Below are 12,878 nucleotides of genomic sequence, written 5' to 3'. Positions count from 1 at the left end.
TCTATAGGTTTACATGGTTCTGTAAACTCAGGGAAAACTGCTGCGAATCCGCCGCGGCCAATCCGATCCGCAGCAAAATTCGCAACGTGTGCACATACCCTTATAGTTCCAGCAAAATGACTGGGATTTATAGAAATGTCATGCCCACTGTGTTTTTTTATTCAGTGTAAAATTGCATGCTGTGCGTTTTTCAAATCTGCAACTTATTAATTTCTCTTGCGAATGTGATGAGTTTTATGTACAGATTTTTCCCATAGACTTGCATTAGATGCAGGAAATCCACAGGTAAAAAAATGCAATTGTGGTTTTAATGCTGAGAAAATACATAAAAAACGCACGTAATCAGCAAATCACTTTCAATAAAGTTTTGTTAAAGCCTAATACCTGAAGGTATAAAAAACAAAGCAGCTTCAAGTCATTCGGTGTAGATACAGAATAAATATTTAGATCCAGTGACCACTGACATCTCGTTTTCTGTTGTTTATTCTCCACCTGGTCAGACATTCATGTCAACATCTCCCAGTCCTGACTCATGATGTCTCACTGATCACCACAGCTCTGAAAATAACAAGGTCACATATATTGAATATATACATTTGTCTCCTGAATAAAAAATCCCCCACACTGCACCCCTAAATACCAATATATATCCCACCATTAACTCCATAATGACTGCCAATACTCCTTTTAATGATGGCAGATAAGAATACTAATTCCTCAGCACCGCTTTTTAACGGCGCTTAGAAATAAGTGTATAGCACCCCTCAGCATTGGAAAATATCCAGGGTATTTTTCTTTGTAGTTAGTTTGAGGGTTGGGGCTAGGGTTGGGGTTAGAGCTAAGATTAGGGTTGGGGTTAGACCTAGGGTTAGGGTTGGGCTAAGGTTAGGGTTGGGGCTAGGGTTAGGGTTGGGGTTAGGGTTAGAGCTAGGGTTAGGGTTGGACTAGGGTTAGAGTTGGGGCTAGAGCTATGGTTAGGGTTGGGCTAGGGTTAGGGTTGGGGCTAGGGTTAGGTTTGGGGCTAGGGTTAGGGTTTTGTTGGGGTTATGGTTGTGTTGGGATTATGGTTGTGTTGAGGTTAGGGTTGTGTTGTGTTTAGGATTGTGTTGAGGTTACGGTTGGGGTTACGGTTGGGGTTTTGGGGTTAGGGTGGTGTTGGGGTTATGGTAGTGTTCTCCAGCCAGTGTGGTAACAGCTGGGAGTAATATATGGTATTTTTTTATGTTTACACTTTATGTTTGGTAATAACCAAATTTTGGGAGCTTCAAGGACCCCTACCAGTGTGTTATATTATTTTGTGTTTTTTGTCATTGCATGTTTGTTTAAATAAAGGCTGCTGTGGCCTTAATTATCCAAATAATTTACGGTGCCTTCGTTTTATTTTAAGGTGTAGTAAGTGGGTGGAGTTATAGTTAATCAGGATAAAATTAATATGGGTTATCCCACCGAAAAACATCAACAATACCAGTGTCAAGGTTCGCCCCCATATAATAATGACTCACATCCTGGTATAATGTCATTCATCCTGTGCCCCATAATATAATAATGTCCCCTATCCTGGCCCCCTTCAAGTTAAAATGTTCCCAATCCTATGCCCCTTCATGGTATAATGTCCCCATCCGGGGCTCTTTTTTTGTAAAATGTCCCCTATACTGGACTCCTTTTTGGTAAAATGGCCTCTGTCATGGGCTCCTTTTTAGTAAAACATTTCCCATCCTGAGCCTCTTCATGGTAAAATGTCTCCCATCCTGGACCCTTTCTAATAATAATGTGCTTCTTTTTCAACACATTTTAAAAAAATAAACAATTCTTCTTACCCTCCTCAGTACCCACAACGCATTGCAATACATTCCACCTCTGGGCACCAGGGCAGCTGTGCCGGCTGCACTGGCATTATGCCCACTCCTGGACTGTCTGATATTTTACCTCCAGATATACAATTACGTAGTCATAGTTCCATCAAGTTCAGCCTCTGGCAAGTCTACATTCTCTATTGCTAAATTGTTTATAACCCACACTGCCATTTTTGTGAGAAAAGCATCCAGCACTTTTTAAATTTAGTTATAGTGTCTGCCATTACTACCTCTTGTGGTCGGGCATTCCACAGTCTGACTGCTCTAACTGTAAAGAACCCTTTCCTAGTTAGATCCCAAAATAATCTTTTCTCCACACATAATGAATGTCCCTGGACTTTTGTAAGGTCTTTGGAAGGAACAAGTCATGTACCAGTCCTTTGTTAACAGGTAGGAGGAAGCAGCGGCACAGAGAACGCAGACTCAGTGGTCGTTTTAATGGATAGAACTCATCCCCATGTTATATACTTTGAGTAGGGGGTTGGAACAGATGACCCAGGAAGTCCCTTCCAACTCTACTATTCTATGATTCTATTCTATAGGGCAGTGCATATGTCCAAGTCGGTCCGAGGAAAAAATGGCAGAATACACATATTGCATCAGATTATCGGATAGTACTCGACCATTCATATCCATGGGTCTGTGGAAAAAATCGGACCACACTTAGATGTCATTATTTTAATGGAGTAGATTGAGAATTTTTATTTACTCTCCACATCCAAGAAAATCGGATCACCCCGTGATCAAACGCACCTAAATTACATGTAATCCGCATATGACTTTATCAACAAAGTTTTATAACAGCCAAATAACAGGAAGTATCAAAATAAAATAATTTTCATTTAAAATATGGCATGCCAAAAGAAGTCAAAAATCGCAGCAGAAAAATTGCAATAAAATTCATGTAAAAAATGCACCTAAAACACAATGAAAAAAGCACACGTAATCTAAGTTAGCTAATTGGTGCAGAAATTCTGCAACATCAAAAACTCACCAAATACTCATCATGGGAGCTAAGCCTTTTAGTCCATTCTGGCCTGCAGCTTTCCTTGTTTATCTTCACATTTTATTGCCTTCTCTACTAGTCTTAAATCAAATAGTTATTTGTTTAGTGAGTATAATTAGACCTAGATCTAAGCACATACTTCACTATAAATTAATATCTGGCCAAGAGAAAAAAAAATGAGTGTATATTAGGCCCAGGGCCGGCTCCAGGTTTTTGAGGGCCCCGGGCGAAAGAGTCTCAGTGGGCCCCCTCTTTAACACATACCACGATTCATGATCGCATATAAACACAGCCATGTAGTATATAACACTGCCCACGTAGTATATAACACAGCCCACGTAGTATATAGCAGCACACGTAGTATATAGCAGCACAGCCCACGTAGTACATAGCAGCCCAGCCCACGTAGTATATAGCAGCCCAGCCCACGTAGTATATAGCAGCCCAGCCCACGTAGTATATAGCAGACCAGCCCACGTAGTATATAGCAGCCCAGCCCACGTAGTATATAGCAGACTAGCCCACGTAGTATATAGCAGCCCAGCCCACGTAGTATATAGCAGCCCAGCCCACGTAGTATATAGCAGCCCAGCACACGTAGTATATAGCAGCCCAGCCCACGTAGTATATAGCAGCCCAGCCCACGTAGTATATAGCAGCCCAGCCCACGTAGTATATAGCAGCCCAGCCCACGTAGTATATAGCAGCCAACGTAGTATATAGCAGCCCAGCCCACGTAGTATATAGCAGCACACATAGTATATAGCAGCCCAGCCCACGTAGTATATAGCAGCCCAGCCCACGTACTATATAGCAGCCCAGCACACGTAGTATATAGCAGCCCAGCACACGTAGTATATAGCAGCCCAGCACACGTAGTATATAGCAGCCCAGCCCACGTAGTATATAGCAGCACACGTAGTATATAGCAGCCCAGCACACGTAGTATATAGCAGCCCAGCCCACGTAGTATATAGCAGCACACATAGTATATAGCAGCCCAGCCCACGTAGTATATAGCAGCCCAGCACACGTAGTATATAGCAGCCCAGCACACGTAGTATATAGCAGCCCAGCCCACGTAGTATATAGCAGCACACATAGTATATAGCAGCCCAGCCCACGTAGTATATAGCAGCCAACGTAGTATATAGCAGCCCAGCCCACGTAGTATATAGCAGCCCAGCACACGTAGTATATAGCAGCCCAGCACACGTAGTATATAGCAGCCCAGCCCACGTAGTATATAGCAGCACACATAGTATATAGCAGCCCAGCCCACGTAGTATATAGCAGCCCAGCACACGTAGTATATAGCAGCCCAGCACACGTAGTATATAGCAGCCCAGCCCACGTAGTATATAGCAGCACACATAGTATATAGCAGCCCAGCCCACGTAGTATATAGCAGCCAACGTAGTATATAGCAGCCCAGCCCACGTAGTATATAGCAGCCCAGCACACGTAGTATATAGCAGCCCACGTAGTATATAGCAGCACACGTAGTATATAGCAGCCCAGCACACGTAGTATATAGCAGCCCACGTAGTATATAGCAGCACACGTAGTATATAGCAGCCCACGTAGTATATAGCAGCACACGTAGTATATAGCAGCGCAGCCCATGTAGTATATAGCAGCCCACGTATCATATAGCAGCCCACCACGTAGTATATAATACAGCCCAACCAGTATATAAGAGCCCATACCTTGTCCTCCCAGCCAGGCTCTGCATCCCCCCGGCCCCCGCAATCCTTTGCTCCAGGTGGCAGGTGCTGCACACTTCCTGTTTGTCGACGCTCGGCTCATTCTCCAGGCACTGGACAGTCGGAAGTCACTCTGCTCTGCTGCGTATCCATGGCGACAGATTGTGGGCGGCTCTCCAGCAGCTGCAAAAGTTCCAGAGCTCCGTGCTGCCTCTGCCTCCTCTCTTCTAGCGTGCACCTCAGACCGCAGATGCCTGCCTCAGGGGCCGCATGCGGGCAGCCTGCCCCTAACGCCGGCCCTGAATGGGCCCCCCTGTCTCACCAGGGCCCCGGCATTTGCCCGGGTACGCCGGGTGCTGACACCGGTCCTGCTTAGGCCTCAATCAAATTTCTGTGTTGCACAATCCATAACCTATGGTGCTGTTCACATGTCTTGGTTTTTCCAGTAATACGAATGAAAAAGACCAATACAAGTCTATGAGTCTGTGAAAAACACATATAGTACATTAATGGCATCCGTGTATAGTCCGTGTGCTGTACGGATTTAACCTTTGCAAATTATAGGACAAGCTATGTAATTTATTTATCCATCCATGAAAACCACTGATAAGACTGATGGTAAAACTGACACACAGACCGTACACTGCTGACACACCGATCTAAGACACAGACTAAGGCCTCATTCACACATCAGTATTTTTGATCAGTATTTCATCAGTATTTGTATGCCAACACCAGGAGCAGCTCCAAAACACAGAACATGTGTCATTCTTCAATTACAGTTTTTCTCTGGAAGTTGCACTTCTAGTTTTGGCCTGCAATTAGTGATGAAATATTGATCAAAAATACTGACATGTGTATGAGACCTTAGTGTCATGTTTGTCGTAGTGCTCTGCAGTTAGACATGGCAGATAAACAGTAGAGGAGACAAGTAAACAGTGCGAGGTAGTCAAACAAACTAATTTCCAGGTTACTTATGCTGCAAAATGTTTTTCCCAATATGTATTTGCTTCAATTGCTGACCCTGTATATCCTTGTGTATTCTGACTGTACAAGTATAAGAAATTACTCCTTAATTTTAAATTGCACTACTTCTGATGTGCCCGCCAGGGCCGTGGGGTACCCAGAATCGGACCGGACAGTTTTATGGGGGAGGTCACGGGGCCGTGATCTGTTTCCGTGGCCCTGGCTGTGGCATAAAATGGAGGATAATTATGTGGTGTTTGGTCGTGATGCCACCCGTGGTATTCGGCATTGGGTGGCCGACGCTGCGGTTTAGGTCCACTGAGGCTGATGCTAATGCAGCAAAGGTGGTTCAGCTACCTACAGGTAGAGCGGGGCCCAAGGGCAAATATATTTGATTGTTCAGATGGTGGTGAATGTTGGGGTGCGGAGAATAAGTGAAGGACACAGAGAGGTGCAGCTTTCTTTACCTTTTAGTTGAAACTAGATGCAATCTAGGGTACCAATTACAGATGACGGATTGAGTCCGGCTTGCCTGGAGGCTTTCAGGGGATCCACCCTGCCAGGTGGAGTTGAGGACTTTCTTTCTGCGCTCTCTTTTAAGGTCCCTGCTGCTTGTAGCTAAGCTGCGGCCCTATCCTGCGTGAGGATTTCTAACCTGTATGGCAGACAGCGTGAGCCTATTTCACGGGCAATGTCCTTTTCACTGTCAGCCGTGGGCTCTTGGTCTGCTACCATGCCTTCAGGTGTTCGTTGTGCCAAGGGAACTTGCAGTCCCCTGCCCTCCAGATTCGGCTGTCAAGGCGTACAGAACCTGCCCAGCCAAGGACTCTGGCATCCCTTTTTATCAGCGCTCCGCTCTGGGGTCAGCTATACGCAGTTTTTATTCCCCTGAGCTCTTATCTCTGTTCCTGTTCCTTCCCTCTCCACAGACCAACTGCCAACTCTCCTTTCTCACTGCATAGCTCCCAACTGTTCCTCATACTGCGGGACTGTCCCGATTGTAAGGCTGTGCCCCGCAGTCCCACACAGACTCTGCTTCTCCCGCACAGCCAACAGGAGAAGCAGCCAACACGCCCCTTGATTAGGCCATGCCCCTCCGTATATTCTCCGGTGGTTCAGAGAGGGAGAGAGGACATTCTGAGGTATGGTTACTGTGTGGTGTTAGAGCAATCCAGTCAAGCCTGTTAGCAAGAGCAATCCAGTGCAGCTTGTTAGCCAGAGCAATCCACTGCTCCACAGCATGTATACACTGTGTTCCAAATTATTATGCAAACTGGATTTCAGTGTCGTAAAGATTTAATTGTTTTGTTTTTCAAATAAACTCATGCATGGTATTGTGTCTCAGGGCTCAATGGATCACTGAAATCAATCTGAAACACGTGATAATTAGTTTTCCAGGTGATTCTAATTAAAGGAAAACTACTTAAAAATGATGTTCCACATTATTAAGCAGGTCACAGGTTTCAAGCAATATCGGAAATAAAAAGGATCTCTCTCTTCCTGAAAAGCATCAAATAGTGCAATGCCTTGGTCAAGGGATGAAAACAATAGATATTTCCCGAAAACTTAAGCGTGATCATCGTACTGTTAAGAGATTTGTGGCTGTATCTGAGCACAGACGTGTTCGTGCTGATAAAGGCAGAATGAGGAAGGTTTTTGCCAGTCAAGTTAATCGGATTAAGAGAGCAGCTGTTAAAAAGCCATTACAAACCAGCAAACAGATATTTGAAGCTGCTGGTGCCTCTGGAGTCCCTCGAACTTCAAGGTGTAGGATCCTTCAAAGGCTTGCTGTGGTGCATAAACCTACTATTCGGCCACCGCTAAACAGTTTTCACAAGCAGAAACGGTTGTAGTGGGCCCAGACATACATGAAGACTAATTTTCCAACAGTCTTGTTTACTGATGCGTGTCGAGCAACTGTGGATGGTCCAGATGGATGGAGTAGTGGATGGCCACCATGTCCCAACAAGGCTGCGATGTCAGCAAGGAGTGGAGGAGTCATGTTTTGGGCCGGAATCATGGGGAAACAGCTGGTAGGGCCCTTTAAGGTTCCTAAAGGTGTGAAATTGACCTCTGCAAAGTACATAAAGTTTCTGACTGACAACTTTCTTCCATGGTATAAAAAGGAGAAGCGTGCCTTCAGGAGCAAAATCTTCTTCATGCATGACAATGCACCATCTGAAGCTGCAAAGAAAACCTCTGAGTCATTGGCTGCTATGGGCATAAAAGGAGATAAACTCATGGTGTGGCCACCATCTTCCCCTGTCCTCAACCCTATAGAGAACTTTTGGAGTATCATCAAGCAAAAGATCTATGAGGGTGGGAGGCAGTTCACACCAAAACAGCAGCTCTGGGAGGCAATTCTGACTTCATGCAAAGAAATACAAGCAGAAATCCTCCAAAAATTCACAAGTTTAATGGATCCAAGAATTGTGAAGGTGATATCAAAGAAGGGTTCTATGGTAACATGTAACTTGGGCTGTTAGGATGTTTTAGAGTTAAATAGCTTTTTTGTTCAGTGAATGTGACCTCCTAATGCTGCAAATTCCACAATTGAGCATTTTCAGTTCTTTAAAACATATCAAATGTTTAGAAATTCTACTGTGCATAATAATTTGGAACAGTGCATTTTGAGTTTTTATTCATTTTGGAGATTATACTGTTATCATAGGGAGGTTTCTTCAATAAAATTCAATGTATAATCTAACGGGTGATTACTTTTATTAGACTGACTGTCATTTGCCCTGACCTTTTAGGAAAATCTGAGAAAAATGTAATTTGCATAATAATTTGGAACATAGTGTATATATATATATATATATATATATATATATATATATATATATATATATATATATATCTTTTATATACTACAGCAGTTATGGAGTGGAGCCAGTAGATAGTGGTGTTGTCCGAGTGCATGCAGAGTTCGCAGAGCTGGGCTACATTGCAATGTGCAGGATCTGTGAGGCAGCAGTGTGGACAGCGACAGGTGGTGAAATCTTTGCCTGCATTGTAAGTAGAGCTGCTGGGACACATCTACAGCCCCAACTGTACACTGGCATTGTCATGTGTGGCCATTATACAGTATGGAGCACTGTGTGGCTATTATACAGTATGGAGCATCATGTGTGCCCTTTACACAGTATGGAGCACTGTGTGGCCACTATACAGTATTGAGCATTATGTGTGGCCATTATACTGTACACAGCATAATGTGTGGCCATTATACAGTATGGAGCACCGTTTGACCATTATACAGAATGGAGCACTGTGTGGCCATTATACAGTATTGAGCATCATGTATGGCCATTATACTGTACGCAGCATCATGTGTGGCCATTATACAGTATGGAGCATCATGTGGGGCCATTATACAGTATGGAGCACGGTGTGGCCATTTTACAGTATTGAGCATCATGTGTGGCCATTATACAGTATGGAGCATCATGTAGGGCCATTGTACAGTATGGAGCACTGTGTGGCTGTTATACAGTATGGAGCATCATGTGATGCCATTATATGGTATGGAGCACTGTGTGGCCATTATACAATATTGAGCATCATGCGTGGCCATTATACAGTATGGAGCACTGTGTGGCTGGTATACAGTATGAAGCATCATGTGATGCCATTATACAGTATTGATCATCATGTGTGGCCATTATACAGTATAGATCATCATGTGGGGCCATTATACAGTATGGAGCACTGTGTAGCCATTATACAGTATGGAGCATCATGTGACGCTATTATACAGTATGGACATTGTGTGGCCATTATACAGTATTGAGCATCATGTGTGGTTATTATACAGTATTGAGCATCATGTGTGGTTATCATACAGTATTGAGCATCACGTGTGGCCATTATACAGTATTAAGCATCATGTGGGGCCATTATACAGTATGGAGCACTGTGTAGCCATTATACAGTATGGAGCATTATGTGGGGCCATTATACAGTGTGGAGCACTGTGTGGCCATTATACAGTATGGAGCATCATGTGGGGCCATTATACAGTATGGAGCATCATGTGTGGCCTTTATACAGTATGGAGCATCATGTATGGCTATTATACAGTATGGAGCATCATGTGTGGCCATTATACAGTATGGAGCATCATGTGGGGCCATTATTCAGTATGGAGCATCATGTGGGGCCATTATTCAGTATGGAGCATCATGTGTGCACATTATATAGTATGGAGCACTGTGTGGCCATTATACAGTATTGAGCATCATGTGCAGCCATTATACAGTATGAAGCATTGTGTGGCCATTCTACAGTATGGAGCATCATGTGGGGCCATTATACAGTATGGAGCATCATGTGTGGCCTTTATACAGTATGGAGCATCATGTGTAGCCATTATACAGTATGGAGCATCATGTGTGGCCATTATACAGTATGGAGCATCATGTGGGGCCATTATTCAGTATGGAGCATCATGTGGGGCCATTATACAGTATGGAGCATCATGTGCAGCCATTATACAGTATGAAGCATTGTGTGGCCATTATACAGTATGGAGCATCATGTGGGGCCATTATACAGTATGGAGCATCTTGTGTGGCCTTTATACACTATAGAGCATCATGTGTAGCCATTATACAGTATGGAGCATCATGTGGGGCCATTATACAGTATGGAGCATCATGTGGGGCCATTATTCAGTATGGAGCATCATGTGGGGCCATTATACAGTATGGAGCATCATGTGAGCCCATTATACAGTATGGAGCACTGTGTGGCCATTATACAGTATTGAGCATCATGTGTGGCCATTATACAGTATTGAGCATCATGTGCAGCCATTATACAGTATGAAGCATTGTGTGGCCATTATACAGTATGGAGCATCATGTGTGGCCATTATACAGTATGGAGCACTGTGTGGCCATTAAACAGTATGGAGCATCATGTGTGGCCATTATACAGTATGGAGCATCATGTGTAGCCATTATACAGCATGGAGCATCATGTGGGGGGCTATTATACAGTATGGAGCACTGTGTGGCCATTATACAGTATGAAGCGCTGTGTGGCTGTTATACAGTATGGAGCATCATGTGATGCCATTATATGGTATGAAGCACTGTGTGGCCATTATACAGTATTGAGCATCATGTGTGGCCATTATACAGTATTGAGCATCATGCGGGGCCATTATACAGTATGGAGCACTGTGTGGCTGTTATACAGTATGGAGCATCATGTGTGGCCATTATACAGTATGGAGCACTGTGTGGCCATTAAACAGTATGGAGCATCATGTGTGGCCATTATACAGTATGGAGCATCACATGTAGCCATTATACAGTATGGAGCATCATGTGGGGGGCCATTATACAGTATGGAGCACTGTGTGGCCATTATACAGTATGGAGCACTGTGTGGCTGTTATACAGTATGGAGCATCATGTGATGCCATTATATGGTATGAAGCACTGTGTGGCCATTATACAGTATGGAGCATCATGTTTGGCCATTATACAGTGTTGAGCATCATGTGGGGCCATTATACAGTATGGAGCACTGTGTGGCTGTTATACAGTATGGAGCATCATGTGATGCCATTATACAGCATGGAGCACTGTGTGGCCATTATACAGTATTGAGCATCATGTGTGGCCATTATACAGTATTGAGCTTCATGTGGGGCCATTATACAGTATGGAGCATCATGTGGGGCCATTATACAGTATGGAGCACTGTGTGGCCATTATGCAGTATTGAGCATCATGTGTTGCCATTATACAGTATGGTGCACTATTTGGCCATTTTACAGTATGGAGCATCATGTGGGGCCATTATACACTATGGAGCATCACGTGGGGCCATTATACAGTATGGAACACTGTGTGGTCATTATACAGTATTGAGCATCATGTGTGGCCATTATACTGTATGCAGCATCATGTGTAGCCATTATAATACAGTATGAAGCATTGTGTGGCCAGTACACAGTATGGAGCATCATGTGTGTCCATTATACAGTATGGAGCACTGGGTGGCTATTATACAGTATGGAGCATGATGTGTGGCCATTATACAGTATGGAGCATCATGTGTAGCCATTATACAGTATGGAGCATCAAGCGGGGGCCATTATAAAGTATGGAGCACTGTGTGGCCATTATACAGTATTGATCATCATGTGTGGCCATTATGCAGTATGTGGAGAACTCTGTGGCCTTTATACATTATTGAGCATCATGTGTGTCCATTATACAGTATTGAGCATCACATGTGGCCATTATACAGTATGGAGCATAATGTGTGGCCATTATACAGTATGGAGCATTATCTGTGTCCATTAAACAGTATGGAGCACTGTGTGGCCATATTTTTTTCTGTTTATAATTATTGTTTATGAAAGTGTGATCAGCAATGCTAAATGGGTGTGGTTGGGGCATGGATATAGGTGTGACTAGTTTTGAAATGGGTGTGGTCAGGGGAGTGGCCTAAAATTTGCCGTGGTGCGCTGCGCGCGCCACTACTTTTGTCCGTCTTTGCCTTCTTCAAAAGTTGGGAGGTATGCTCACTGTCCTGTCACGAGCTCCAGCTGGCTCCCGTTTCCATGACAATTCCCCTGTTTACCCTCTCAACTGACTTCTTTCTGACTCACTAACCCCACCTGCTGGCCAGAATTTATGAGGAAGTTCCCCTTACTGGCCTGGAGCAGGATTTGACATGTACACTGTGTTACCTGGCATGGGGACCTTCCTTCTTGCCTCCAGGCATGACATCACCCCTTAGAGGGAGGCAATGTCACCATGGAAACCAGACTCTGGGGTGCCACATTTCCGCTGCGCCTCCTGTTCACATGAGGCAGCTTTTCTAATGTCTTTACTTTTGTTGTCATGAATTTTGAATAAAACTTTGTCTATTTTCAGTCAAATTTAATCACCCCTTTATTCCAGATCCTGTTGATTTGGATTATGTGTTGTATATCTAGGTACGGAGTGTGACCTTGAGGTACATAGGTCTATGGACTAATATGCATGTATATATGTACAGGTGTTTCTCACAAAAATAATTTATTTCAGTTCTTCAATACAAAAAGTGCAACTCATATATTATATAGAGTCAGTACAAACAGTGTGATCTATTTCAAGTGTTTATTTCTGTTAAGTGTTTCTTTTGCATCAATTAGTGCATCAATGCGGTGTGGCATGGAGGCGATCAGCCTGTGGCACTGCTGAGGTGTTATGGAAGCCCAGGTTGCTTTGAATGCAGCCTTCAGCTCGTCTGCATTGTTGGGTGTGGTGTCTCACATCTTCCTCTTGAAAATACCCCATAGATTATAGGATTAAGGTCAGGCGAGTTTGTTGGCCAATCAAG

The 12,878-nt window shown here is 43.8% G+C and overlaps 1 long non-coding RNA gene across 1 annotated transcript; it reads right to left on the bottom strand.

Annotated features, from left to right (window-relative positions):
- Positions 1-414: 414 nt before the first annotated feature.
- On the bottom strand, positions 415-4,691 carry LOC143818088 (uncharacterized). Its single transcript, XR_013224299.1, has 3 exons — positions 4,569-4,691; positions 2,848-2,939; positions 415-558 (listed from the first exon to the last, which is right to left on the bottom strand). It is a non-coding gene; the product is annotated as an uncharacterized LOC143818088 (long non-coding RNA).
- Positions 4,692-12,878: the final 8,187 nt, after the last annotated feature.

This window comes from Ranitomeya variabilis, chromosome 3 (assembly GCF_051348905.1).
Source record: "Ranitomeya variabilis isolate aRanVar5 chromosome 3, aRanVar5.hap1, whole genome shotgun sequence".
In the NCBI taxonomy this organism is placed as follows: domain Eukaryota; kingdom Metazoa; phylum Chordata; class Amphibia; order Anura; family Dendrobatidae; genus Ranitomeya; species Ranitomeya variabilis.
The sequence above is the reverse complement of the archived record's forward strand: the minus strand, read 5'-3'. Positions and strand labels throughout refer to the sequence as shown.